Source organism: Arvicola amphibius, chromosome 17, assembly GCF_903992535.2.
Source record: "Arvicola amphibius chromosome 17, mArvAmp1.2, whole genome shotgun sequence".
Lineage (NCBI taxonomy): Eukaryota > Metazoa > Chordata > Mammalia > Rodentia > Cricetidae > Arvicola > Arvicola amphibius.
In genome coordinates, this window is record NC_052063.2 from 33,884,234 (window position 1) to 33,912,056 (window position 27,823).

Below are 27,823 nucleotides of genomic sequence, written 5' to 3' on the forward strand. Positions count from 1 at the left end.
GATGTTCTAGAAAGAGAGCACAACATGAAATAACATTTCAAAATAGAATGCCACATCTGAAAAAAAGAAAGATCCTAAATGTCGACAGAATGCGTCTTTCGGCTATGGGGCTGAAAACAGCTTGTTGGAACTCATTCTGTTTGTTATAACGAAGCCGATCTGGAAAGATTTCCTCTTCTCCAGTGTGCAATGGTTCATTTCATGCATGGAACAACTGTAATGCACACAGCTCTTTACTATCTCTCTGCCTTTTGGCTGCAAACTGCAATTAGAATAGCGTTACTCAGATCTCGGCTATCCCCATAACTACCTCTGCTACCTAGGTTCCGGTATCTGTCTGAAATTCTTTGTCTCATTCTGAAGTCAATTTTAATAAAAGAGTGGATGAGAGAGAAACAGATAGTCATCCAAATACTCAAGGGCTGCACGAAGCTTTTAAAGAACAGCAACAAACAGCAGGAAATGAATGGACTCGAATGAAAGGCTTGGGAGGCAGCCAAGACATGCAAGACATGTAGTTGCAGGCGTTAGTAAATTTACATCCTATTATGGGGATAGTCAAGGTTACGTGTCATGGCCAAACATGAAGTACTTGGAAATGAAACAAACAGCATTCCGGAAGCTGAACATGGGCACTAGTGAGCAGTTCCGTTTTGTAGATTCTGGGACCAAATAGAACTATACAGGAGGTAGCATCTAATCTACCGTTCCCCAAACAGAGCAGTCTCTGGGACTCTCTCCCTTCCTGAAGCTCGGCCATGGACTCCTTGGGTTTTCAGCAAGTTCAGAAACTAGGTCAGCTGCTCCAGAGGTCAGAAGAGACCCGGGCTCTGCCATCACCGTATGGAATCCTGGCTCTCGGAGCCATGCTGCTCCATAGGTCAGAAGAGACCCGGGCTCTGCCATCACCGTATGGAATCCTGGCTCTCGGAGCCATGCTGCTCCAGAGGTCAGAAGAGACCCGGGCTCTGCCATCACCGTATGGAATCCTGGCTCTCGGAGCCATGCTGCTCCAGAGGTCAGAAGAGACCCGGGCTCTGCCATCACCGTATGGAATCCTGGCTCTCGGAGCCATGCTGCCCCAGTGTTTTCTTCCTCTTTGCTGTTGCTGTCTCCACAGTCTGTCACGGAGACAGGTCTAATCTCTTCTACCGGTGCTTAGTCGCCCCATGTCCTGGAAGCATCTCCACCTATAATCAAATATGAGCATCACGGTATCTTTCACGTCCCCTGGTTGCCTATAAAATGAAATCCGGGTGATGGTGTGTAATTATTTCTAATGCTTTTATCTGTGGTCTCGTTAAAGACCACGCGTCAGCCTCCTCCATCTTTTGTTGGGACGCCTACTTGTATGTGCGCTGGTGGCATGCCATGTATTGCCTCTCTTCAGGAGTCTTTCAAAACCTCTTTTTATTTTTTATGTCACTCTGCGTCCCTTTTCTGCCGGCAGGGAGTTGGAGCTGCAGAGGCAAGCCTTTACACTATCTGTTATTTTTCTTTTCAATCTCATTTCTTGCTGCTTCCTATTCTTTGTGCTTAGCCCTGCCCTACCTACAAGGAGCTCACCAAATACTTGTGCTCTTTTCTCTTCAGATAGCCACACCTGCTAGTCCCTCCTCCCGGCGCATCCCTCCTTCAGGCTCCAGGTCAATGGAACAGTGGGGCACCTTCTCATTGTGGTTGTGCTAGTGTCCAGTTGACATGCTCATCTTGCTTGAGTGGTCCTTCACCTGTAAGTTCCATGATGACCTAGAATGTTCTTTTCATGATTATTTCTCAAGGCCGAAGACAGAAGAACTGGTAATTATTTCTCAGTAAGAGGACTATCCTGCTCATTTAGCTGTAGGTGAATCTTTTTCTGGGGTGGGGAGAGTTAATGAGATCGTCTCAAATCTGTGTGCTGGAATGAGTTATTTCTACAATGAGCTATTCACATATTCCCTTTATAGTCTTTGACTGCTTTAAGTTCACACCTGTGCTTAGGACTATTTTTGAATTTTTAAAGCTGCATTCAATTTTTTTTTTAAAAAGCTATTTTAGAAGGCAATCTGTGCCAATACTGTAAGACAAAAAGCAATGTTTGTCATAACTATCAGTTCATAGTGGTACAAATTAAAAGCAGTATGCAAATATTAAGAGTTATGCATAAGAATTAATATTAAACAATCTGCACATACTTTGAGCACATTCTTATACTCATGCCACATGTTGGAATCACATTTTCATTCATTTAGAAAGAGGCTCCCTTGCTGTGGGACAATGGTTTTGTACTTTGTAAAGATTTGTTGTAGGGGGATGTGATACATTAGTGGTGTTGGGATATCTGGACTTATTGGAAAGCCAGGATATACTTAGAGCTGCAATAGGACAGCTCTGGAGTCTGGAGCTGCAATGGGACAGCTCAGCCCTGGAGGGAAAGGTTGAGAAGCAGGCTACCTGAAGCTGGGGTGCTTAGGGGATGGTCTCCCTGCAGGATATAGGGGTCCTGCTCTTCTCCTGGAGAGCAGCTACAGCTGAGTTCTACTGCTCCCTTACGAGAGCGTCCTAGCAGAGCTGTCTGCTTCTCTGGCTCAAGAAAAAAGTTAGTTTCTTTTGCTAATAACGTGATAAGAGAAGCCCCCTGCAGAAATGTAGCAATTTCCTCTGGCTCCAGCTTCCTTAAAAAGTTGTTATATTTCCTCCTCTGGCCTTGCTCAACTCCCTTAAGGAGCATCTCAGCAAGGTTCTTCTGTTCTGCCTCTGCCTTACTAAGGACCCCTAGGAAGCCTCTCAGCAAGGTTTTTCAGCTTAGTCCTCTATGGGACCTCCTAGCCAGGTTCTTCTGCTCTGCACTGGTGAATGAAGGTCTTTACCCAAGACTCTTTTGAGGAAGAGATTTATTTGGGAAGGAGGAATCCAGGAGGGTGGCTGCCTTTGCCAAGGAGGGATTAATGGCAGCTCTTAACTGGAGGGGTAGAGAGGTTTATATAGGGGCAGAGTTTTCCCAGGGAGACAGGGGATTGGTTAGTTTTTCCCTGCTCAGGGATTGGTCAGTTTAGCTAGTCAGGGGTAGAGATTTAGACTCTAATCTTAGAATCAGGGCACATGTCTTTAGTCCTGGATTCAGGGATAAAGAGGTTTCTCTCCCTGGCCCAGGTCTCAAATACAGTGTGTTTCTTTCTCTGACTCTGGGTTCAGAATCAGGGTGCTCAGTGATTGGTCGGTTTCCTGCTCCAGTTGTCCCTTTGACCCTGTATTTGTCACTTGTATTTTAATAAAACGCTGATTGGTCAGTAGCCAGGCAGGAAGCAGAGGCAGAGAAACCAGGCAGGGAATAGAAGTGGGACAATGAGAATAGGAGAATTCTGGGAAGAGGAAAGCTCAGTTGGCTGTTGTTATCCAGATGCAGAGGAAGCAAGATGAGAATGCCTCACTGAAAAAGGTACCAAGCCACATGGCTAACATAGACAAAAATAATGGGCTAATGTAGGATGTAAGAATTAATAAGAAGCCTGAACAAATAGGCCAACCAGTTTATAATTAATGTAGACTTCTGTGTATTTCTTTGGTACGAATGTCTGCGGGACCAGACAGGAGAGAAATCTCTGTCAACAAATGGCACCAATGTGGACAACCAAATCCACTTAAAACATGAGAGAGTTTGGGAAGTAATTCTAGACACCAAAGAACAGAGTTAAGCATGACTTCTTGTTAGTAGCATTTTTGCAGGTGGGCTCTGCTAGAGGCAAGCATGTCTCATTTGAGAGAGATTTCTTAATTCAGCTTTAGCTACAAAAACCTTGCTGCTCTTTTAAGAGGCCCCATCATGAAACACTTAAATGGTGTTGATGAATAGCCAACAGAATGCTTTTTGGTGGTGCCAGGGTGTTTCAGGTGACCTTGAAACTCCGTAGAGTTGTGGCAATAAACATGGCTCCGGGCAGTACCTCCACCATGAGGCTAGACTCTCAGAAAGCTAAGGAATGGGGGTGGATCCAGCCATCAAAGCCACAGCTTTAATCCTATCCATATCAATTAGTAAATTAAAGACTCATGCGTTCAGAGAAAGAGATGTATAGTAAAGATAGAATCAAATAAAAAGAAAAACCCTGAATGGTTTATAGTGTTTAAAAATTTATGCAGGCAAAAATAAGGATAAAGTCCTTAAAAAAAAGAGGGGGTAGTTAGGTGTGGTGGCGCATACCTTTAATCCCAGCACTTGGGAGGCAGAGGCAGGTGGATCTCTGTGAGGTCAAGGACAACCTGGTCTGCAGAGTGAGTGCCAGGCGAGCCAAAGATACACAGAGAAACCCTGTCTCAAAAAATCAAAAAAATCAAAATAAAAATAAAAGGGATAGAATTTAAAATAAAGCCATGTAAAGATGGAAAATACACAGAGAGTCTGGATACTGTATATTATAGTATTGTTTTTAAATTGTATGACTGCTGAGGAAGGAACAACAGCTGCTAAAAGACATTTGATTACAAATGCTGCTGGATCAATCCAACATAGATATTTTGAAAATGCCTTGACTTCAAAATTCAAGTCAAAAAATATGTTACTCAGGAGAAGAGGTTTTGCTTTTGTTTTCACAAGAAGTGAAAGACTGTGGATTCATTCTGGATTAAGAGAAATAAGGTTTAATTAAGGAGGACCCCCTGAGAAATCTCCAGTAGGAGTGGATGGTTCAGATGTCTGAGTTCTACATCCAGAACAGTTTCAACACTGCTGGCTGAGATGATCAAGCCTCAAAGAATATTTCAGTCAGGACTTGGCCATAATTTTAAATTTTCTTTAGGTCCCCATAAGATTATTAGTGCTCTGAATCATCACGAAGTAGCCTGGAAAACTACATCCACATTCCTCTCCCCCCAAATAAATTATGGATGTTTTTCCTTGTTTAGAATGTTGGTTGTAAGTTGTTATAGATAATGGTCAGGAAAAAGGAGATTTGATTCCAAGTTTTTGTTTTGAAAAAAGTGTGGGGGGTAGAAATGAAGTGGGACAATGGTCTTGTACTTTGTAAAGATTTGTCACTTGTATTTTAATAAAATGCAGATTGGCCAGTAGCCAGGCAGGAAGTAGAGGCAGAGTGACCAGGCAGGAAATAGAGGTGGGTCAATGAGAACAGGAGAATTTTGGAGAGAGGAAGGCTCAGTTAGCAGTTGTAATCTAGATGCAGAGGAAGCAAGATGAGAATGCCTCACCGAAAAAGTTACCAAGCCACATGGCTAACACAAATAAGAATAATGGGCTAATGTAGGATGTAAGAATTAATTAATAAGAAGCCCGAGCTAATAAGCCAACCAGTTTATAATTAATGTAGTCCTCTGTGTATTTCTTTGGGACAAAGAGCTGTGGGACCAGGAGGGACAGAAATCTCTGTCAACAAATTAAAAAAAGGTTAGTTATTTTAGAAGGCAAATCTATGCCAATACTGTAAGAAATAAAGCAGTGTTTGTTATAACTATCAGTACATATTGGTACAAATTAAAAGCAGTATGAAAATATCAAGAGCTATGCATGAGAATTAATATTAAACAATCTGCACATACTTTGAGCACATTCTTATACTCATGCCGCATGTTGGAACCAAATTTTCATTCGTTTAGAAACATCTATGGTTGTTGTACATTCTTCAGAGTGTTGTTGAGGTAGACAGGAGACACAAGTAAGCTCTTCTTATAGAGTAAGAGGCTCCCTCAGGAGCAAATGGTTACAGGTTGTACTGTTTGCATTGGGAGAGTCATTGGGTGGTGGGGGAGGTCAGGGTATAGTCTCCAGGAGAGTCCTTCACTCATGACTGCTCTAGAGACTTGAATTTACAAACAGACATCACAGAAACGATCAGTACCAAAGCTATGTCAAGAATCAAAGCCTTGTCAGGTTGAAACGCTGAGGTGTTTCTGTACCAATACAATTGCAGCTTCAGTCTCACCCAAGATATCAGCTGGAAACCAAACTCCATCACCCATAGAAAAGCTTTTCTAAATGTCTTTTTAAATATGCATATGTTTGCTCATCAAGGAAGCACTCACAGAAGTCTTCCGCATTTCTTATCAAGTGTGCCCTAAACACTTCCATTATACAATTCCAGTCCCATTTTATTTGTGTTTGGGACACAAACATCAGTATGGATATTTAGGATTTTTTTCTTTAATTAACATACAAAGTGATATATATTCTTATGTAATTTTCATTCGTATTTTATTTTGGTTGATATCCCCCATCTCTGGTTTAGTTTCAAATACTTTGATTTTAATACTATGATGAATGCAAAAAAAAAAATGTGTGCCCCAGATACAGGGCCGGGACATAAAGACTCCCTTACACTACCTGAGTGCCACCAATTTCCCCTCTCCTCACTTCCCCTTTTTCCTTTTAGAGGAAATGGCCATCTTGAATTTCACGAGTAGCCTTCTTTTGTTTTCTGCCACAGTTTCATGTTGTGTGTGTGTGTGTGTGTGTGTGTGTGTATAAATAAAATATTATGCAGCTTTGTTTGGAAAAAATGTTTAAAAGCATTAAGCTGTATAGTTCTTCTGAGACCTTCTATTTGCATTTGATGCTATGTTACTAAGGCCAGTCCACATTGCTGCGTGTGGCTACAGTTAATTATTGCCATTGCTAGTGTGTGAGGAGGCAAAGGCACCATGCCTACCTCTGGTACCTAAAGAGATTCTCCACTGTGCTGTGCTTCATCGTGTGAATCATTTCTAATTTCCTGATAACTGTTGTGGAGCGAACAAAGTAAACAGCCTGGCCGGGCGGTGGTGGCGCATGCCTTTAATCCCAGCACTCGGGAGGCAGAGGCAGGCGGATCTCTGTGAGTTCGAGACCAGCCTGGTCTACAAGAGCTAGTTCCAGGACAGCCAGGGCTACAGAGAAACCCTGTCTCGAAAAACCAAAAAAAAAAACCAACCAAACAAACAAACAAAAAAAAACAACAACAACAACAAAAAAGTAAACAGCCTAAACGTCTTTCTGAACAGTGGGTGACTTGGGCTGCAGCCACACACTGCCCGGTCTTGATGTCTTCTGTCTGTGTCTTCTGTACCTGTGCATGAATACACAGCCAGAAGGGGCTTCTCATTGCACGAGTGGAGACAATGCACTGTGGGCCACCATCCCAGGGCAAAACCAACAGATGCAACCTTTGGTTTCTACAGTCTGCACTAGAAAGCTGTTCAAACATAATCCTCACTCATTTGATTTTGAAAATAGCCCCTCCACACGAAGCCTAGAAAATGTGGTTTAAGAGGAGAAAAATTCTCCAAAACTTTGTTACAGCTTAGCCATACGGGGGAAGAGGAGGTGATTTTAAACAATTGGTGCCCACAGCACTCTGTGGGTCAGTTAGATTGGGCACCGCTCGAGGGGGTCCCCAGTACCCATATGAGTTTCACAGATCCCAGAGACCCCTTCCACAGCCAAGCCAGCTCTCTAAGCCATGGGATGTAACAACTGTAATCTGCTTCTATTTCAAGGGAGTCTATGTGGGCTGGCTACTTTGAACCTTAGATGAAAACAGTGCCAAATAAATATTTTAAAGAAAGCAAGAAATAAAGACTTAAAATCTGCAACCAGTTTTTAAAAAGACCATCAAACACAATGGGTTACTTAAAGCCAAATAAATCTTAAATCATCTTTATTTTTTGATGGGAAAGCAACCTGTTCTACTTGAAACCCACATTCCCCACCTCTTTCTCCTTCTGTCTTCCCCTCACTGTCTTAGGTCTGTCTACCTAACCTTAGCCAACTCTAGAAAGCTCTAGAAAATGAGTGCCCTCTGGCGTCCAGTTTTCCTGTCTAGACCTGGATTTGCCTCAGCTTCCATCTCCTTGCCTTCTCATTTTATTTTTCTCTTCTGCCATGTCATTTCCCAAACGGCACTGCCTCTTACCGGGTAAAGAACTCTGCCTAAGCACCAAGGCAGGGCGTTTGCCCTGCTGTCAAGCAAGCTTAATGCACGGGAGTCGATTGCTCTGTGGAGCCAGCGCTCCATGCTCTGCTCCAGGGTAGGCGCTAAAGCAGTGGACAAGATCGCAACACAGTCCGCACCTGTTGGTAAAAGAAGACTTCCTAGGAAACGGTTTCTCTCTCTCTCTCTCTCTCTCTCTCTCTCTCTCTCTCTCTCTCTCTCTCTCTCTCTCTCTCTCTCTCCCCCCCCCCCCTCCCTTCCTCCTTCCTTTCTTTCTTTCTTTTTCTTTTTTTTCTTTTGTTTGTTTTCCGAGTCAGAGTTTACTCTGTAGTTTTGGACCCTGTCCTGGCACTCTCTCTGTAGACCAGGCTGGCCTCGAACTCACAGAGATCCACCTGGCTCTGCCTCCCAAGTGCTGGGATTAAAGACTTGTGCCATCACTGCCCCACTGAGGAAACAGTTTCTTAAACACCGGCTTCTTCACGGTGGAAATAGTGGTGCATGTACATGGTGTGAAAGTTCAAAAGGAGGAAGTTTTCTGCCCTCTCTCGCCCACAGGAAGCTCTCCTCCATCTTCAGTCCTCTCAGGGGCTCCCCCACAGCTCCCCTTTCACAGATGTCAGATACACACACACACACACACACACACACACACATACACACACACATACGCGCACGCTAATATTGTCACTTCATGTCATGTTTTCAAGACTTTTCTATAGCAACACATCAAAATCTTAATTCTCATTTGATATAATTACATTCTCACTGTGTTGATATTTTCTATCATTCATTTTTCCAACCTAGAGACATTTGAATTTCTGTCTTTTTCTATAATGACCAGGGCTTTCTGAAAAGGTCCTTGCATCAGCACATACATGTACATCGAGGCTCGATCCCCAGTGCTGGAATGCATGGAGTTGCAGAGCTGGCATCTGACAGCTGTTGACAAGCTGTGTACACTGAAGGCTGGCCAGTTCTGTGTGCACAAGCATTCTGAGCAGCCCAGCTCTTCCCTTCTCTCTGAACACAGCATGTTCCTTGAAATATCCATTTTTGGTGGTTAGGGAGGTCGAAATGATACGGTATTTGTGTGCTTAATCCTTGTTATGAGTAAAATTGAATGTGCCAATTTATGATGAAGAGATTAAGTAAGTGGGGTGAAGGGTGTCCTTGGACTGAATACAGTAGGGAGGATAGCCGAGGACAACATACCACCCCACCCTTGAGACAGAACCTGAAGGGTAAGCCCAAGAGACCTTAATAGTTTGTACTAAAGCTTTTGTCTAAAGGCCCTATTAACTAGGCAGTGATCAAATCTGGAACCCCGACTTGGTTTTATTCTTTTCTGTCCTACCCTTTCTACTTGGTCTTTAGAACATGTCACAGTGTTAGCCTCCACATTGTTAGCAAAGTTTTCTTTAAGTTCGGTTTTTGCTCAGTCTCTTTGAGTTTGTGCCCATTACCTTTCAGCCACAATGGTGATATTTCCATCATTGTCTTTTTTTTTCTCGAAAATACTGTTTGCTAAGGTTCTAATATGATGTCGTGTGTTTAAGTGTCATAAAGATCACTTTCAATAAAGTCTACCGTCATAAACATTTTCAAGCTCACACAGCGCCTTAGGACTTGGTATCTTGTTTGAAGCCCTCGCCAGTCTACAATTTAGTCTTGAGATACTGACTCTATTTTAATGTAGAAGACTTAAATGGCATGTTTACACTCTCACGGGCAAACTCTTACCTCATTGGAAACCACACAAGGATTCTCACTTCAAATCCAGTGCATTTGCTGACTGGACTTGAAACCATTGGCTGTCACCAGGAAACTTTTGAGTGCCCCTTGTCCCTCTCTGATTCAGACTTATATATCCTTGGAGATGTTTTCTATCTGCTTGGTGAACTGAGCAAGGTACTAACTTACTCTCATTGCTTGATTCCTCTCCTTAGACTTCACCGAATGAAATTTGCACTGGGCTTAGGAGTCACTGCATCCATTCCAGCTAGAGCAACTTGAGAGACATCCTTCATAGTCGGTCAACAACTGACTAGGAATTTTGGGCAACTTTTTTTTGACACAATCTTTATATAAAGATTTGTGACTACCTTGTGTATTGGCATGGTTCTTCTTTGTTCTAAGATAAATTAATACAACCCTGAATAAAACGTTTGCCCCTTCAGTATCCCTCATCATCCCCCTTTAAGTGTTTCTATAAATAAGCAGTTAAATCAGAACCCTTCATGAAATTGTCAGTCTGACTCCTTGGAATGCAGACCTGAACAGTAGATACACATGAGCTGAATCACACCATGTTCTTCCCCAGTCAATGCACATGAACTGGACCACACCATCTTCCTCCCCAGTAGATGCATAGGAGCTGGACCACATCATCTTCCTCCACAGTTGATGCACGGGAGCTGGACCACAGCATCTTCCTCCCCAGTCGATGCACACATCCTCTTCCCCCAGGTTCTTTCTCCTCAGCATTCAGAACTGTGTGCGCTTCCTGCTTTGTACAAGGGCATGCTCCCTTTTTCTTGGTGTCAGCCTCCAAGGCAGCAACTGATGAATTCAGAGCAGATCAATGAGGAAAGCAGGCGTGTAGGGGGAGGGAGCAGGAAGTGTGGCTCCTTCTCCTTTGTGTTCTTGGCTTGGGAACTTTCCCTGGCAGCAGCATTTGGTGACTGGAAGTGAGTAGCTCACTGGGCCATTTTTCTGAGGACATTTGAAAGCCCAATCTGGCTGAGCAACAAGCTCTGCCTCCAGAGAATCCGGCTGCCCTCTAGAACAGAAAACTGAGAAAACACAGACTTGCTTGCGGCTCAGACTTACCAGGCGCTGGTGAGGAAGACACAAAATGACTTTATGGAAACTTTACGAGGCGATTAAGTTAGACACGTATATGGAATTGGAGGTCTTCCCTTTCTTTAATTTGATAATGAACCCTGTTTTGATTATGTCCAGCTTTGGTAACTCTTTTACATCTTTTTTCCACAAAGCTAATTTTATTACGACCCCCTACCATTTTTTTTCTCCTTCCATGTTCCTTCAGAACCAAGTAAATACCGGATAGTTTTCTTCTGCTTTGATGCTGCAGTGGCCCCAAGACAAGCACATCTTCCCTGTTCACTGGCTCCTTTCTGGCTCGCCTCACTTATTTTTATTTATGCCTCCCATGTTTCTGTTTCTGCTCTCTCGGTTCTCCTCTTCTAGCATTAAGAAGCACCCATATTTCTCACCTGGAAACAAACAGAAGGGGTAGACCTTTTGGGCCAGCTCTGCCACTATGGCCTTACAGGCTAGTCTGGAGTTCAGCCTCCTGTCTACACTCACTTCCTTTCTCACCTCTATGTTTTCCTGCCCTGCCCTGTGGAGCCCCTGGAGCTGTTTCCTGGGGTTGCTGGGCTTTCTCACTCAGTAACATTTAACACTCACCCCTCCCAACATTCCTAGCCACTGGCTCTAAACCCCAGCGCTTTCCCGTGAGTCTCCACCCCTCTGGACCTCTTTTCTGTGGCTTGTTCTGCATTTCTCCAGTTAGTCAGTGTATGTGTTCTTCGGGCACTCTCTACGTCCTATCCCCAGGTAGTCAGGTGGTCTCACTGTCCCATCCTCCTTGCCCTTCCTTCCAGACTTACTAAGATGGGAAGCAAGCTGATTCTGAGCATCGGCACCCAGATCCTTGTAGCCAGCACTCCATTTACCAGGTGCTTAGCACCAACGTCCCTCCCTCGTCCCTCTCCCCGGAATTCTGCTTCTCTTCCTAGTCGGAGGTAGACAGGATGAGTCCTTCCCTTTCTGTCTTCCAGCTGAAACCAGAAACCTTGCCGTGAGCCCCACCCTCTCCCATCCCCTGTCCTGTAAAATCACAAGAATCCACACTTAAACTTCTTGTTATTTCTTTTGTTTTTGCTATTTTACTATAACCATATAATTTTTCTTCTCTTTAATAGATATTATATATACATACGTGTATATATAAGAATGCCTAATCATTTTAAACATTTCTTCTTTCATCCCTGACAGCTCTGCCGTAGTACAATCACTACTAGCTGCTTTTCACCCTTGCTGCTGAGAATCTCTACCTGCCCGGCTACCTCCACATCACCCCTGAGCCTGCCCTGTCTGCTGTCACTCCTGCAGGCGTCCAGTCTGCATCCAGCCAGTGCCCACTGATGGCATCTACTCTACACTCCTCTTCTGCCTTTTATTGAACCCAAGCACCTCTGCTGGGCTTCCTCTCACATTGCCACTCTGCCTCTTGCCCTCTGTACTTCAGACATAATCAGCGTCCTATTCTGAGATTTTCCTCTTTAAATCTTGCTTACCTGCCAGGGGCTGCACCGAGGATTTGTTTTCCACTGTAGCATGCTATTCTCACGTTTATGTCTTCATCCTTTTGTTTATACATCCACTAAAGTGTGACTTCCTCAAGAGCAATGACCTTGGTGACCTTACTCATTTTTATATGCAGGGGTGTTTGTTGGCATATACCAAGCATCCATTTGATATTTTTAAGATTAAAGGTTGCGTATGTCCAAATTCCTTGGCATGAATACAGAGTTAAATGGGAGGTTAGAACACAGTAGTTTGGAGGTGGGAGAGAGGGGTCAGTGTTTCTGTTCTTGCTGTTCTTGCAGAGAGCTTCAGTTTGATTATTTAGCACCCAAGTGGTAGCTGACAAATGTCTTTAACCCTGCTCTCAAGGGGCCTGGCACCCCCTTCTCAGCTCCACAAGCACCAGCCATGAACTTTATGTACATGTGTACATACAGGCATACACATAAAATATTTTAAACAATACGATAATGTATATTATTTTGATAAAATAAACAAACCTCTGATAAATAGTAGTTCTTTTTATTCTTCATTTGGTTCCTAGATCTTTTTGTTTTAGAGATATGGAATGGATTATCTACTCTTAGAGTGATCTCAACTTTTATACTAAACCCCGGTATTATTTAGAGCAAAGGAAAACAAAATTTTACAGCTGCAATTGTCTTGTCTATAGTTCAGTGCCCTGTGAAGGACTGGAATCATATTCTGGAGTCAATTGAAGTCTGCTGGGAATGAACGGAATGTGCCAGTCATTGAGTTGCTGGTCCAAACAGTGACACTTGGATTGATTCTTGACGTTCCCAGTCGGAAATCCAGCCAGTTTTCAGATGAATTCACAGAAGAAAATAATGAGGATTGTTATTAGCAATGGAAAAAGTATCTCATGGGTGGATGCATTCATGGTTTTTGCTAAACACATTGATGCATATGGAGATTCACTTCAATTAGCATCTACTGGGATCCAGAGACCGTGTGTCAGATACCGCATCCATACAAACCATAGCAAAATAACATTTTAAATAGTGCTTTTGTCCTGTTTTCCCACTTTAATGCCTTAAAAATGGAGAAGGTTGTTTAAATTAGCCTATGTTCCTACTACAGCAAGATCACACAGAGAGGGAACAACCATGTGCAGCTCTCGAGAAGCAGGGAGGACCCCAAGGTCACTGACACTCTCCAGTTCTCACCTGAGCGCCAGCTGTGCCCTCTCCGTGCCCCGCCCGTCAGTACTCCCAGACTGTGTACCGCCTTAGAAGCCACCGCTCCTCTGTTTGATCCCACGTTTTTTACAAGCCAAGTAGGGCTTATAGCACTCAATCCGTTACTGTCTTCCTCTTGTGTCTTGGTGACGTTCACTGGCTGGAAAGGCAAGTTCTCCATCACCCAGACTCCCACGGGGTCCGTTTTCATGTGAACTAGATAGGCATATACAGGGTTGCAATACCGGTGAGGAGGAGGGTGCTGCTCCTATTGACAGTGAGCTCTGTTGGCCTGAGTGTTCAGAAAGCAATGCTGTGCTGTTCTTGCTCTTGCACTGAGGCTTCTATTATTAAAGAATACATTAGAATGTATTAATCTACCAAATACTATTACTGCCCACTACAAAGGTAAATATTATTTGAATTCATTGATCAGCTTCATGATAAAACACCTACAGGAAATCCTTTAAACTCTCAAGCTTTGTGGTATTTCTCACCACTTAGCAGATTAGTGTGTGAATATTGTCGTGGGAAAAAATAGTTATTCTTTCCTGGGAACAGCACGATTGCAGTTTGAGAACCTAGACAGGATGATGGGACGATGCCTTGGGGATTTTTTTTTTCCCCTGTGGCTGAGACAATGTGAAGGAGCCAAAGATATCATTTGTTCAAGAAATGCATCCCAGCATGGTGCGGAAGGCATCACCCCTGGATGCTCTCTTCCTTGCGCCTGGACCTTGATTGCACCACCGCTCCTTGCCTCCCAGCTGGCCAGGAAGCGGAGGAGTTGAGCTGGAACCAGAGTCAGCCTGTAACCTACAAGTTCCCCGTCTTGGCTGTCAGTGTGCTACATGGGTCTTTATTCAAAAATCCCCATGTCCTCCAAACTACGCCACCATCTTGGAACCAAGTGATCAAGTGCCTGAGTCTTGGGACGAAGGACACCAGTAAGGTGAGCGTTAGACCTAACCCTAGGCACCGAGTGGTCAGTCGGTGCCTGTTTGGGATCTCCAGCTTGGAGGTCGATTTTATGCTCAGATCTCACTCCTCCCTCAGTGCTCCAAGCAGCGGCCCCTCCCCTGGAACTGCCCTCTTCAAATCCTGCCCCTGAGAAAGCCTACCAAAAGTCAGTTCCTCCTTGGGGGCTTGCTCAAGATCACGCCTATAGGCTACTTAAGACCTGGTAGCCATATTTGCCATGTAATTCCTCCCGCTCTTCTGAGAGTCACGCAAGAGTACTTTGCTCTCTCTTCATCAAACCTGTATTTAATAATTTGGTTTGATTGGCTTATTACATCGGCAGCAGTGGATTCCCATTAATCAGAGATTCAAAATTTACCATTACCAATGATCTAGCCGAATGTGACGGGAAGAAAGGAAGAGCACCAAATTGTTTTATGAGTGAGATACTGGATGGGCAGTGAGAAGAAAGTAAGTAGAGGTTTGCATATTGAGCAGGAAGACCAGCCTCGTCATGTGCACCACCCAATGACATGATGAGCCTTGAGTCTGCCCCCAGCAGGAGCCAAGTGTTTCCTCTGAAGAACTGAACTTTCTTAAAGAGATGCCTGGCTGATGCCTGCATCTTAATCTCACCGGTGAGACCGCCCAGGCCGGCTTCCTGATTGGCCTGGACTGAGAGCTAACAGTTCCATCTTCCTGCAGACAGTTTCCCAGTCAGCTTTGTAGAGCAGAAAAGAATGACAACCAGAGGTCACTGGTGTCTGAGGAAAGGCGCTGATACAGGGAAAAGAAGTGGGAATAAACTCACAGGACGTGTTTAAGTCGAATGTGTGGAATACAACCACGTTTTCAAAGTGCTAAAATCATTATACTGAAAGCTGAGTAAAGGTTTTCGAATAACTGTGCAACGAGTGCAGTCGTTGCTGTGGTGCAGTCTTTGCCCACTGCAAATATGTATCACACTCGTTGCTTCATAGAGAGCTGACTGGCCAGTCGCTGGCCAGATAGAGGTTAGCTGGGCCTGACCTGCAGATAAGAAGAAAGGGTGTGGATGGAAATAGAGGGGAGGAGTCTCCCAAGGGCAGCAGAGGAAGCAGGAGATAAACATGCTGTGCTGAAAGAAGATACTGCCATGTGGCAGAGGGCAGGTAAAAAAAAATATAGGTTAATTTAAGTTATAAGATCTAGATAAGAACAAGCCTAAGATTTTTTTTTTTTTTTTTTTTTTTTTTTTTTTTTTTTTTTTTGGTTTTTCGAGACAGGGTTTCTCTGCAGCTTTTTTAGAGCCTGTCCTGGAACTAGCTCTTGTAGACCAGGCTGGCCTCGAACTCACAGAGATCCGCCTGCCTCTGCCTCCCGAGTGCTGGGATTAAAGGCGTGCGCCACCACCGTCCGGCACAAGCCTAAGATATTGGCCAAGCATTTATAATTAATATTAAGTCTCTATGTGGCTATTTGGGAACTGGCTGGCAGTCCCAAAGAAAAACTCCTCCTACAATTAATTGCTGCCAATGTCCATATTGGGAGCCATGAAGAGTCTAACTATGCACATACTCTGACTTCTATTTGCACTCTATGATACGTAGGCATGTGCCCTCCCCACCCACAAATACATAAGTAGGAGAACATCTTAAATAATAAGGGAATAAGAATAGTTTTAAGATGTGGCTGCATATATGCCTGTTTTCTTACCACTCAGGCGGGGGAGGCCAAAGGAAAGAACATTCCAAGCCTACCTGTACCAGACTGCAATTCAGTTAGGAGAAAACAATTTGCCAATCTAGAAAACTGTCTTTAGCATAAGTCTCAGCCTGATACGAGCACAGAATAAAGATATTTTAGGAGAAAATGTACAGCTATAATTAAAAAATAATCACGGAATATAATTTTAAGATCTTTATTAAGGACAATGTCAAACATATGTAAAATATTATATACAAAAATTATTATATATAAAATGGCCCAACTCCAGTCACTATCACCAACCTTTTAAAAATGGTCATTCCATAGGGCGGAAAACCCACATTTGTATCATTCTTGTCCTCATGTTCACAAATTCTCTTTCTTCCTTCCCTTCTTTGTCCATTCCCCTCCACATTCTACTTCCCTTCTCTCTCCTTTCCCCTCCCCTCCTCTCCTCTCTTCTCCTCTCCTCTTCTCTCCTCTCTCCCATCTCTTCCCCATCTCTTTTTTTCCTTGGTAGTGCTGAGTTTGAACCTAGTTCCTTGGGTATGCCAGCCAAGCCCTCTCCTACACCTTCAGCCTCAATGATAATTTCTTAATGTATTAGTTCCATTCTCCCTATATGATTTTTTTTGCTTTTTACATTTTTAAAAGTTAGATTTTAAACAAGAATCATCTATTGCAATGCAATCATCCCACCTATTTTTCTTAATTCTGTAAGTTTCCCCTAAATTTCTTTTGTGTTCTTTTTATATTTGAACATATTTTTATAGAAGACAGAAGATTATTTTTTCCTGTCAAATTTCTGAGTTGAATTTTGTCCTTGTACTCCATGGCATTATGGAACATTATTCAAATTCACAAATATATTTAGCACTGTGCTGAAAATATTACCAAGGGTATTTTATTGATTATATGTGGAAAAACAAGCTAACACATTAAATCGAAAGTTATAATCATGGGGAATTAATTAGCAATTATAACAAGAAAACCGAGTACATGCCTTAGAATAATTATACAATGGAGTGCAATTCTTGTTTAATTGTATAAATAAGAAATTATGAGTTTTTATTTAAACTTTACTCTAGAAAAATAGTAAGTAATTGGGGCAAGTTTATTTAGTGAATATATTTGAGGTTAAACATTGTAGAAATATATTTCTACTCTGCAAACTTCAGTGATATGCCTATATCACAGGTAGTCAGTGACTACTAACATCAAACTGAGGGATATACATCACCCTAGAAGTAACTCTGCTTTTAGTAAATCAAGCCAAATTCTGACTGAGTCTTAAAAATCAATTATGAATGCATTAGTTAATATACAAAGTATCTGAGAGAGACTAGAATTTTAACTTAGTCAAAAGCTGTGATGAAATTGCATCTGAAGAGTAGAGGAGGAATGATCAGAATTCTCAGATGCCCTAATTAAAAACAATAAATAATATCATGTTGCAAGGAGAGGGCCACTTGTTCATCCCAGCCGCCTGGCTTGCTTAGCCCCAAAATAACCACACAGAAACTGTATTAATTAAATCACTGCTTGGTCCATTAGTTCTAGTTTCTTATTGACTACTTCTTACATCTTAATTTAACCCATTTTTATTGATCTGTGTATTGCCATGTGGCAGTGGCTTACCAGGAAAGATTTGGCATATCTGTCTCTAGCGGCTCCATGGTGTTCCTCTCCTCCCCCCTTCTTTCTCCCAGCATGCCATTTAGTTTACCCTGCCTACCTAAGTTCTGCCCTATCAACAGGCTCAAAGCAGTTTCTTTATTCATTAACCAATACAAGCAACACATAGAAAGAAGGACCTCCTACACCAATGTAAAGCTTACAAAATAAGGATTGAAATATTATTTGTATGAGAAAAATACTACCCATTAAATGAGTTTTAAGGGACTGTCCCTAATGACAGAAAAGGTCAGAATGGAACGGAATGTTTGTTTGTCTTAGGTTTGGGACTTTAAAATATTATTTGATTTTTAAAGACATACTACTTTGAAAAAATAATTTAAAATAGAAAAAGTAAAATAGCATAAAGAATGTCATGACTACCCAGTGCCTTATCAAAAACAGAGACGACAACTATTAGTAGACACTTATCCCACATCTATTTTGTGTGTGGTCTTACCTAGTGGCAGTACTCTTTGTGTTTGAGAACGATATGTCCCCCCCTTTGTAAGGAAACTCACCCCTACACAGCCTGTGCCTTCTCAAGGGTGCTCTGACTTTCGCAAAGAATTTCTTTTAGCGCCACTCCAGCAACATTCATTTACTTCCCTACTTACTTGTTTATTTTTATTCACTGCTACTGGAACCTGTCTCAACATCTCCAGCCCCTGCGACATTTCAGAACACAGGTTCGAAAGGAACTCTCACCGGAAGTCTCGGCTGAGGAGACATCTCCGCTGTGTGCGTCAGTCTTCCACGTCAACCTGATTGGCTGGGAAGTGGAAGTCAGAGAGAGGAAGTTGTGTTTCCCAGCTGACCATCGTAGGGTAGCAGAGAGGCAAGAGGGCCGTAGGATAAGCTGTGTTTGCAGCTTTCCCCGTTACCGCCCCACTCTTGAGGGTCTTTTCATTAGCAGAAATCGTTGGAGATCACATTACTATTTCACATCAGTTCCGTCTTGCTCGACTGAGAAAACCCATGATTACAGTGGGCATTCGGCCTCGCAAAGCCAAAATGGCCACTCACGGTATCCCAGCAGCTGCCAAGTCCTGTCCATGTCCCTCTTTCTTGCTGAGCTATTTTAGCAACAGGGCACACCCTTTTATTTCTCGCAAAGAAATATGGAGCTGCTACCCTGCGAAACAAGGCTATGTACACAGATGCTTCTGAAATTGGCAGTGCCGTGAAAATCGCTATTTTTTTAAAATTATATCTACGTAGTATTTATTATTCTATGTAGTAAGAGATTAGGTAATTTTTTTCAATGGTTTATTGCTATTAATCCTGTATTACTTATGTAAAATTTGTATAGAAGCCATATAAAAATTTCAGTAGAAAATGGTTGTTGCCAGAATGGGGAAAGAAGTACATGTCAGTCGAAAGCAACATCACAGTCGATGGTAAGCTGTAGTTGCACACGCTCATGGTTAGCACACGCGCTTCAACTTCTTTTCACACATGTGCCTTCTGATTACTAATCATTAATGATGTTGAGCTTTAATTACTCTTCAAACTAAATGTGGGTTTTATTTTTGTGAATTCTGCCTTGGCAGGCTGATTCTTTCTTGAGTTAAAAAAGAAAATACCCTTGTTTTAGTTAAAGGGCATTTGTAGAACTTCTCGGCTGCTCTGGAAATGTAACCCCATTCCTGTCACTCGGCTTAATGTGCCACACATGTTTTCTCGCTTAAACTTTGCCTCATTTGGCTGCGGTTTCTTTCTGTAGCCTTTGAAACCGTTTCTAATGGAAAAATTCAGCTGTGAGCAAGATTTCCTAAAATGTACATGGAATTAATTTTCCAGGCGTTTTGTGCAAGGGCCCCGTGTATCTGAAGGAGAGACTTGGCCAAGAGGCATTTTCGTATAACCAAATGGAAGCACGAGAGGGCAGGATGGTCGGTTAGGGGAAAGAGCAAAGCTGCTATCCAGGGACGAGTGGGCAGGGGAAAGAGAGGAGAAGGAAAAAAACCACACAGGAAACAAGGAGGGAGAAGGGCAATGAATGTCCGGTGGGAAGGAAGGAGAGAAAGGAGAGAGGAAAGTAGGAGTTCCTGGAAGGATGCAAAGGGCAGACCTTAAGGGGAAAAAATGTTATCTCCTGGAATTGTTGTCATTATTTTTCAAATTTATTATTCTTTGTTAATCTCATATGTGTACATGACGTTTTCAGGCCATTCACCCCCCATTGCCCTTTCTCATCTATTTTTCTTCTCCTTGACAAGCCCCCCTCCTATTTTCATGTTTGTTTGTTCTGTTTGTTTGTGATCCACTGAATTTAATTAGGGTTGCTTTCATGAACACACATGGGTTCATGGGTTCTTTACTGGAGTACCTTGCAACAGTGGCTACAGCCACAAGGACAATTACTCCCGAGCATCCTACCCACCCCATTGGCTATCAGTTTCAGTCTCCAGTCTGTCTTCAAAGCTTTTGTTCTCCGTGAGATCAATGAGACGTAGTACCGTCTACTGGAGATAAATACATTAGTTTCAGTTAAAAGGTCACTTTTTAAAATAGCAGTTTAAATATCACTGTTAAGATTGTTTTTTTTTTTTTTTTATCGACAGCCTTCTCTGGGTACATACTGTCTTTATAGATAGTGCAAGGTTAAAAGCTGGGGTACCACACGGGGGACTTCCCAAGGCCCAGCTGCTGAAGTAAGCACGCTCATGCAATTGTGGACACACAGACCTGAGCAGGCGATGTCAGACAGTGAAGACTCACTGTGTCTGCTCTTTCTGCCTGTATTTACTTAAAAAGTTCTCAATGTTGGTGACCAAAATCCAAAACACAAAAGAAGCAAACTGTGTTCTCACTGTTCATGTGGAGTTTTTGTGGTGCATTTTTTCCAGAATTGCTTTCCGGAAGAACATAAATTCTAAAGGCATGAGTAGCATATACGTTTTTGTTATATAATATTTAATATGTTGTATATTGAATAGGCCAACATTGATGGTTTATGACTACATGGGATGACAGTCTTCACTGCTACATGGTTTTGATTGTTCTGCACATACTCTACTGACAGAGATACTTTCAGAGTTGACCAGATTGGCATGCTTCCTTGGCCCAGTACGATCAAGAATTTACCTTATGAGGATGAAGGCTGTGTAAATATTTAAAGGAGGCTGCTGCGCATGAACAGAGAACAAAGTGAAGACCGTGGTGTGACTGATTTAAATGAAATAAACACAAGCAATTATGTTTATGAAATAATCCAAACTAGCTTTTGAACAGTATCATCAAAACTTAAAGCTCAAACAAGCCTTTGCAACGTAGCTAAACTCCTTCAGTGAACTCCTGCCAAATATTGAAAGGTGATTTGTACGAATACACTCCAGCGCAGTCCTACCATCAATAATCCTAGTGCAATTACAGTGCCACAAACTGTAATAATCCTCAACTGGACATGGCTGGAAAATATGTATAGGTTCCGAAATAGTTTTGATGATTTCATGGGGGATAAAAAAATCAAGCTGAGAAGCATTATCCATATTTACTTCCTGTCTGCCTATTACCATCTTCTCAAAATCTCTTTGTAGTTGTATTTTTTTTTATTTTATATTTTTGTATGTGGCTTTGCTTCCATTCATCTAGCATTCTGGCTTATTTGATTGTTTGGCACTAGCTTTTCTACAGCCAAGGAATTTAGATAATCTGATCAAACTGAGCGATTCACCCGCACGGCTGTGTCTCTGTAGCATGATAGCTCATCCTGGAGGAAGAATTTGTGCTGGAGTTGTAGGAAATACTGACATGCGGAACTCCGCGCATGACGGAAGCCCTTTTAAAACTGGGATTTCCTGGCGGAGGGCGTGAAAGGGAGGGCATCTGGGCTGGGGCAACAGTTGTTTCAGAGTCTGGGATTCACAGAGCCGATTTGTCTGATGTTCTGTGGAGCCTGACTCGCTGTAAAATAAAGGAAGGAGTTCTTGATGTGAAGAGCAGACCTCGAGCCTTTAATCCTGTTTTCTTTTCTTTTCCTGGGGAGACAGGAACAGACATCTGTTCACCCAAACACTGATCCACACAATGGACCAAAGAAAATACCTGCGTCCAGTACAGCTTGATGGATCAGTGAGACTCTTGAGAGTACATAGGGGAGTGCGGGTGAGTCAGTCACAGGAACACTCAAAAGGCCCACCCCAGTGTGGGCAATGACCTGCTAAAGCTGCATCAATGGAGCTTACACCCCAGTCAAACTCCCACACCCTAGGTGTCCTCAAGATCATGCGCAGCTTGGGCAGGCTTGCTTACAGCCAGGAAGAGGAAGGCAGGAGGGAGGAAGTTCCTGGACTGGAGGCTGAGGGTTTGGAGAGCTTCCTCCTCTCCTTCTGGGAGGGAACGGCAATGGCGCCTGTCTTGTGAGGGTTTGTGCAACTGCCCCCGTGCCAACTGATTTCCAAAGGAGCATTGCTGCGGCCTCCCTCTCAGAGGACAGAGCTCTACAGTATCTGCTGCCTCTCAGGCACGAATCCGGGCCGGTTCTTTTGCACAGACTAATATACCTGGCGCAGTTGGCTGCCTTTTTGCCCGAGCAGCTGTCGTCACTAGATATTCTGCAGGCTATATTCCTGGCCTCTCAATGCCTCCTTCTCAGGGCACCCTACCTTGATACCTGAATTAATGCTGCCAAAAGTCTTCTCCCACTTCCGCATCCTCCTCATCTTTTACGCTTCTCGCAGTGTCTGTATCCTGCTAAGCAGCTGCTTAGCTCCTAGCTATATAGTTTGCCATTGTTACAGTTTAATTTCCCTTTCCCCTTCCAAACGTTCTGAAAATCAGAATTTTCGCCCATTTTGTTCTTGGATACAAGTGCCTGGAACAGCATCTGGCCCATAGAAGGCACTCAAATATTTGTGGAATGATTGAATTTAGCAGCTCGGTATTGAGTGTCTGCTCTGTCCCGAGATTTGTGCTTAGCACTGGGAATAAAAACGACAGCAGGGCACAACTTCTAACCCACAAAAGTTTACGTGGCGCACTTCCCAGGACACCCACCGCAGCTTCTGACTCAGTAGACTCTGGATGGAGTCTAGAAATTTGCCAGTCTGCCAGATACACCAGAATTTTTAGTTGGTTCCCCACTGTCCTCTGTGGCAGATAAATTACATTATCATGGAATCTTTGACATAATACAAACCTGAAACATATCTGGCATTGAATAACCCTCCCTCGCTGATGAAGGGATCATGTAATAAATAACATGTCCTTTCTGTTTTCCAAAAGCACAGACAGAAACGTCCGTGCTAGACCATTGCTCATGTCTTCCCGCAAGCACTTCTGCCACGATACAAATGAAAGCCTCAGCACAGATGAGGGAATTAGATGAGTGTGGAAATTAGAACGCTCCTCGGGAACATTGTTTGAAGGTTTCCACCAGCCTCATCTCAACAGCCAGAGTTTTAAACTGGATGTGGATGCCTCTTCAGAATTTATTTTCCATCCTTATTAAACACAGCGCTTGGTGCATGCAGCAGATTTGCTTTGGAGGATCACTTTGCATGTATGGTGGACTCGGGGAGCACGGCGGTGACTGCAGAAGTGAGTGGTCAAGGCAGGCTGTCACCTCAAATTCAGAGTACCTGCGTGTGTCCTTATCAGATTTAAAACCTTCCGAGGTCAATGTGCCTCTGCACCGTTCCACCGACAGACGTCTGCAGAGTCGCCAAATCAAATTCAGCTTCAGCGTTTCCTTTTCTCATTTGATTCTTGTGCCAGGAATTGTGTTGATTGGTTCCGAGGGGACAGAGGTTAGGAACGGAAAGTTTTCGTGGGTTTTGATGAAGGACAGCTAAGGCACACTTGTCTAGGGATGGATCTCAAAATAAAGCCTGTCTTTTATCATTTGGAGCGAAACGAGTGGCCCTATTGTTTCAGCACAGATTCATCTAGAACACGGTTGATGAACACAGTGTGCTGCTCCCAAACCCAGATTTCACAGGAACAAGATTAAATCTGTATCTGTGGTATATAGATTATTTTCAGCCAAAAGGTAAAGCAAGTTGAGCTTATTCTCTACAAGCCCTTTTCGTGCATTTCCTTTAAGATCTTCTTTTACTAGATCTTTGAGAGTTTCTGTTTTTGTACAACATGGTTGGATCGTACTCACCTCCACCACTCTACCCAGATCTACCCACCCTTCCCTTTCTTACTTGTCCCTAAAAGAAAAAAAAAAAGCATCAAGACTGTCCAAAATATTCTTGGATGTGTGCTCTTCCACCAGAGTGTGGTTGATTTACCAGAAGATACACTGTTAGAGAAAAATGGCACTGCCTTCTCCAACAGCGAACAACTGCCCTCTGCCTCATGGGTGTGTGGGGGGGTGTGGGGGTAGGGTGGGGGGAGGGGTACTGCATGCCCATCTCCCTTCTCCATTGCGGCTCGGGTTTACATGGGTTTTGCATGCTCTCATGACTGCTGTGGGCTCATATGTGTAGCTGTCCTGCTGTTTCCAGATGTTTCCTTGGAGTCACTTACATCCTGCCTCTTAGCTCTGAGCTTGGGGAGGAGGGCATGATAATGCGTTCCTCCTGGGCTGAACTGTGTGTGGCTCTGTTTTTATACACCTCGGCCATCCCATGTATGTCTCTCCCAGCTTACTATCTCCCTCCCTTTGATAGGTAGCCAGCACTTTAATTTCTCTCTTGCTGTCTATAAACAGCCCCTATTTTCTGGAAATAGAACTGTACCAATAAATTATGCGCTATTGTGCATTTGTCAATTGGCCGTGTAATCCAAATGTAATTTACCCCAAATATATTTGACTGGTAGGGATTTTTCTAGTTGTTAGCCAGAGTGTCTTAGCCGAGTGGCATGAATTCCAAAATTAGGTGATACGAATTATCCATGTTTCAAAAAACACGCAGAAGCTGGTCACTAAATACTTGCTATGTGACAGGCAACATGCTGGACGTTCAGTATTCGGCATCCAGTCTAATCATTAGGAAGGTCCCCTGTGGTAGACAATACCGTACTCATTTTAAAGATGAAAAAAACCAAAGCCTAGTGAGGTCAGCTTATTCTCCAACATCGTGAGATTCCATCTGTGAGCTTCAGAGACTATAGAGCTCCCAACTTCTGCCCTCTCAATTGGCCACAGGGACCTAAAGATGTGGCATTTTATACTGATGGGGACCGGACAAAATCAAGAATTGAAGCAGATGAGTCTAGAGAGATGGCTCAGCAGTTAAGAGCATCTGTGTTTGCAGAAGACCTGGGTTCAGTTCCTACCACCCACATGGCAGCTAACAACTGTAACTTCAGTTCCAAAGGACCTGATGCCCTCTTCTGGCCTTTTTGAGCACTGCACATATGTGGTGCATAGATATGCATGCAGGCCAATTTTTTTTAACTAAATCTTTTTTAAAAAATCAAAGCTGAAAAGTAGGATAAGAAATACATTATTTAACTGTGAACACTTTTATCCAAAATTATGAAACCAAAGTCATCAGGTCATTTGGAAATCTTTACCTTCTATGCCGTAAAGTCTGGCATCATCAAGTGGTAGAAAATGACAGCAGGAACACAAATGTTGGGGCCACGTAAGAATGCAATTTGGCAAGTTTGCTTCTTATATCAAGTTAAAAAATACGACTCTATGATCTTCCACTTAGTAATTTCCCCAAGGATGTTTCATGCTTTTATGAGAAAGATGGGATTGTGGTGTCAGTCAATGGCTCTGGGTAGGGAAGGAACGGATGGACAGCAGAGAACCATGTGAGGGTTCTGACTTGAGCCATCTGCATCTTGCTTGTGGCAACGACTCTACTCCCTTTCCAAACACCAAATGTATACCCAAAGAGTGAATTTCACTGTCAGCAAATTAAAAATAAATACAGATGTTTTTCAAAAGCAGAACCCATCCTGTTTGGATAATTCTTCGCCGTTCCTCGCCTTCCAGAGACTAAACGCATAATGAAAACTGTCTTGCAATATTTCATGTCTTAAACTTAAGAACAGTCCTCAGCTCTTGGTCACAAAGTCACACCTGAACCATCTCATTAGATTTATTTGAAATGTTTAATAGGCGCCAGACTCTGAAGAGAAACATTTCCACCCTCATTATTTTGCGTCTATGTGAGCTTGCACACACCAGGACCTCCCTGTTTCCTTAAAAAGCTCGATTTAGAAGACAAAAACTTTTAGTCCCTTTAACCGACTCCCCCCTTCCCTCTGCATAGTAAACTTGATAGGGATGAATTAGTCCAAATGCAGGTGGCCACAGAAAAAATGACGAAATCTTGAGGTCAGTTCCCACCCAGGGTTGGCTGGCCCTTTATCCGGTTACAGTCAGACAACACTAAGGTGATGTCATGCCTGTAAAGGCCATATGCCTGTGTTCTCTAACACAGGTGTTAAAAAGAATTCAGACAATCAGAGAGCTGATGAAAGCCACATCTGTTCCTTTTAGTCTGCACAGCTGCGTGAGAACACAGCAAGACTCTCAGCTCTATTTGCAACAACTTGCTTGGAATGAAAGACATGCAGACTGCCCTTGGAATTTTGGTGAACACACCAGGGAGTCTGTCCAAATCCAGAGTGCGGGTTACCCCCTCCCCCCCACACACACACGTAAATAAAAGAGGTAAATAAAATAGGGCTTTCTAGACCTCTAAATATGTGGCTTTGTCGGGATTCATGACTTGTCTGTGTGTTTTTATAGTATGGAAATGACATCTTACATTCCCATTCCATTTCAGGAGTTTGGGAAGGAAACACATGAATTTGTTATTAACATAAAGGGGTGTGATAGTATGGGGGTTTTACATGTCAGACAGTGGTAAGATGCTCACACTGTGAGTGAGTCAGTCGCGAATCTCATTGTTCCTTCAGTCTGTCGTGCATTTTCTAAGACGTTTGAAATGATACCTGTATGTGTGATCTTGCCTTAACCAGCTGGTGATTCCTGCTTGCAGACCCATATCGTATTACAGAGAAAATGAGGTAAAATTCCGCGGGCTCTGTGATTTCTTGTTTCAGCCCTCAGTTTGCCTGGTCTTAGAGTACTTGTTTCCACTTGGGTGGGAGGGAAAGAGGAAGTGAAAAATAAGAACACAAAATACTAACGATTATTTAGAAATGTTTAAGTCAGACTGTTACTCCCTGTGGTGCCTATGTATCTTCGTCCTGACCCACCCCATATCCATCCACTGCTTGCTTCTTCTTCTTTGAGAGTAACCTGGTTACTTGAAACATGCCCAAGGCTTTGGGCTCAAGTTTAGAAATGAAAAGAGCAGTCATGGAGCACACTGGGATGACTCCACTCCAGAGCAGTGTGGCTGCCATCGCCACAAACAGCCACAGACATTGTGTTGGTCTTTGTCCCAAGCTGGTCCTCATGCCATGCCATGGGGTGGTTTTGCAGATGTGTCTATTTACTGTTTATGGTATTCAAACATTACTAAATGCCTCTGTCTTTCTCTCCTGTTTGTACAGTCTTACCTGGAAAATTAGGAATTCGAAAACTGACATTTTTGGTGTCAATGAAGAATGACTAAGTTAGTAGTTAGAATACTTTCTTTCCATAGGGAGGGACAGAGGGAGAGAGTGAGGGAGGAAGAGAGGAAGGGAGGGAGGAAGGAAGGGAAAAGTGAGGGAGGAAGAAAGGGAGGGAGGGATGGAGGAAGGGAGGAAGGGATGAAGGAAAGGAGAGAGGGAGAGAGGATGGAAGGAAGAACAGAGGGAGAGAGGAGGGAGGGAGAGAGGAGGGAGGGAGGGAGGGAGGGAGGGAGGGAGGGAGGGATGGAGGGAGGGAGGGAAAGAGGAAAGGAAATAAATTATAATTATAGTCTCCCTCCTTTCTAGAATACTTGCTCCGTGCCAGGACTCTGCTACCACAGTCTAGGCATTATATAATTTATGCTCCCAGGTTGTGAAAATTGAGTATGAGAATGAAGCCCCGTACACTGGGATGTCAGCTCTATGGCTAAGTCGTATCCATCGTTGCCATTGATGTCTGTCTCTCGTGCCCTGTTACATCTACTCAACTCAGCTAAGCTTGGCGCCGAGGGACCTATAAACTCAAAAGCTGAAGCAGCCCAGGGCCTTCCTTCAAGGAACTCT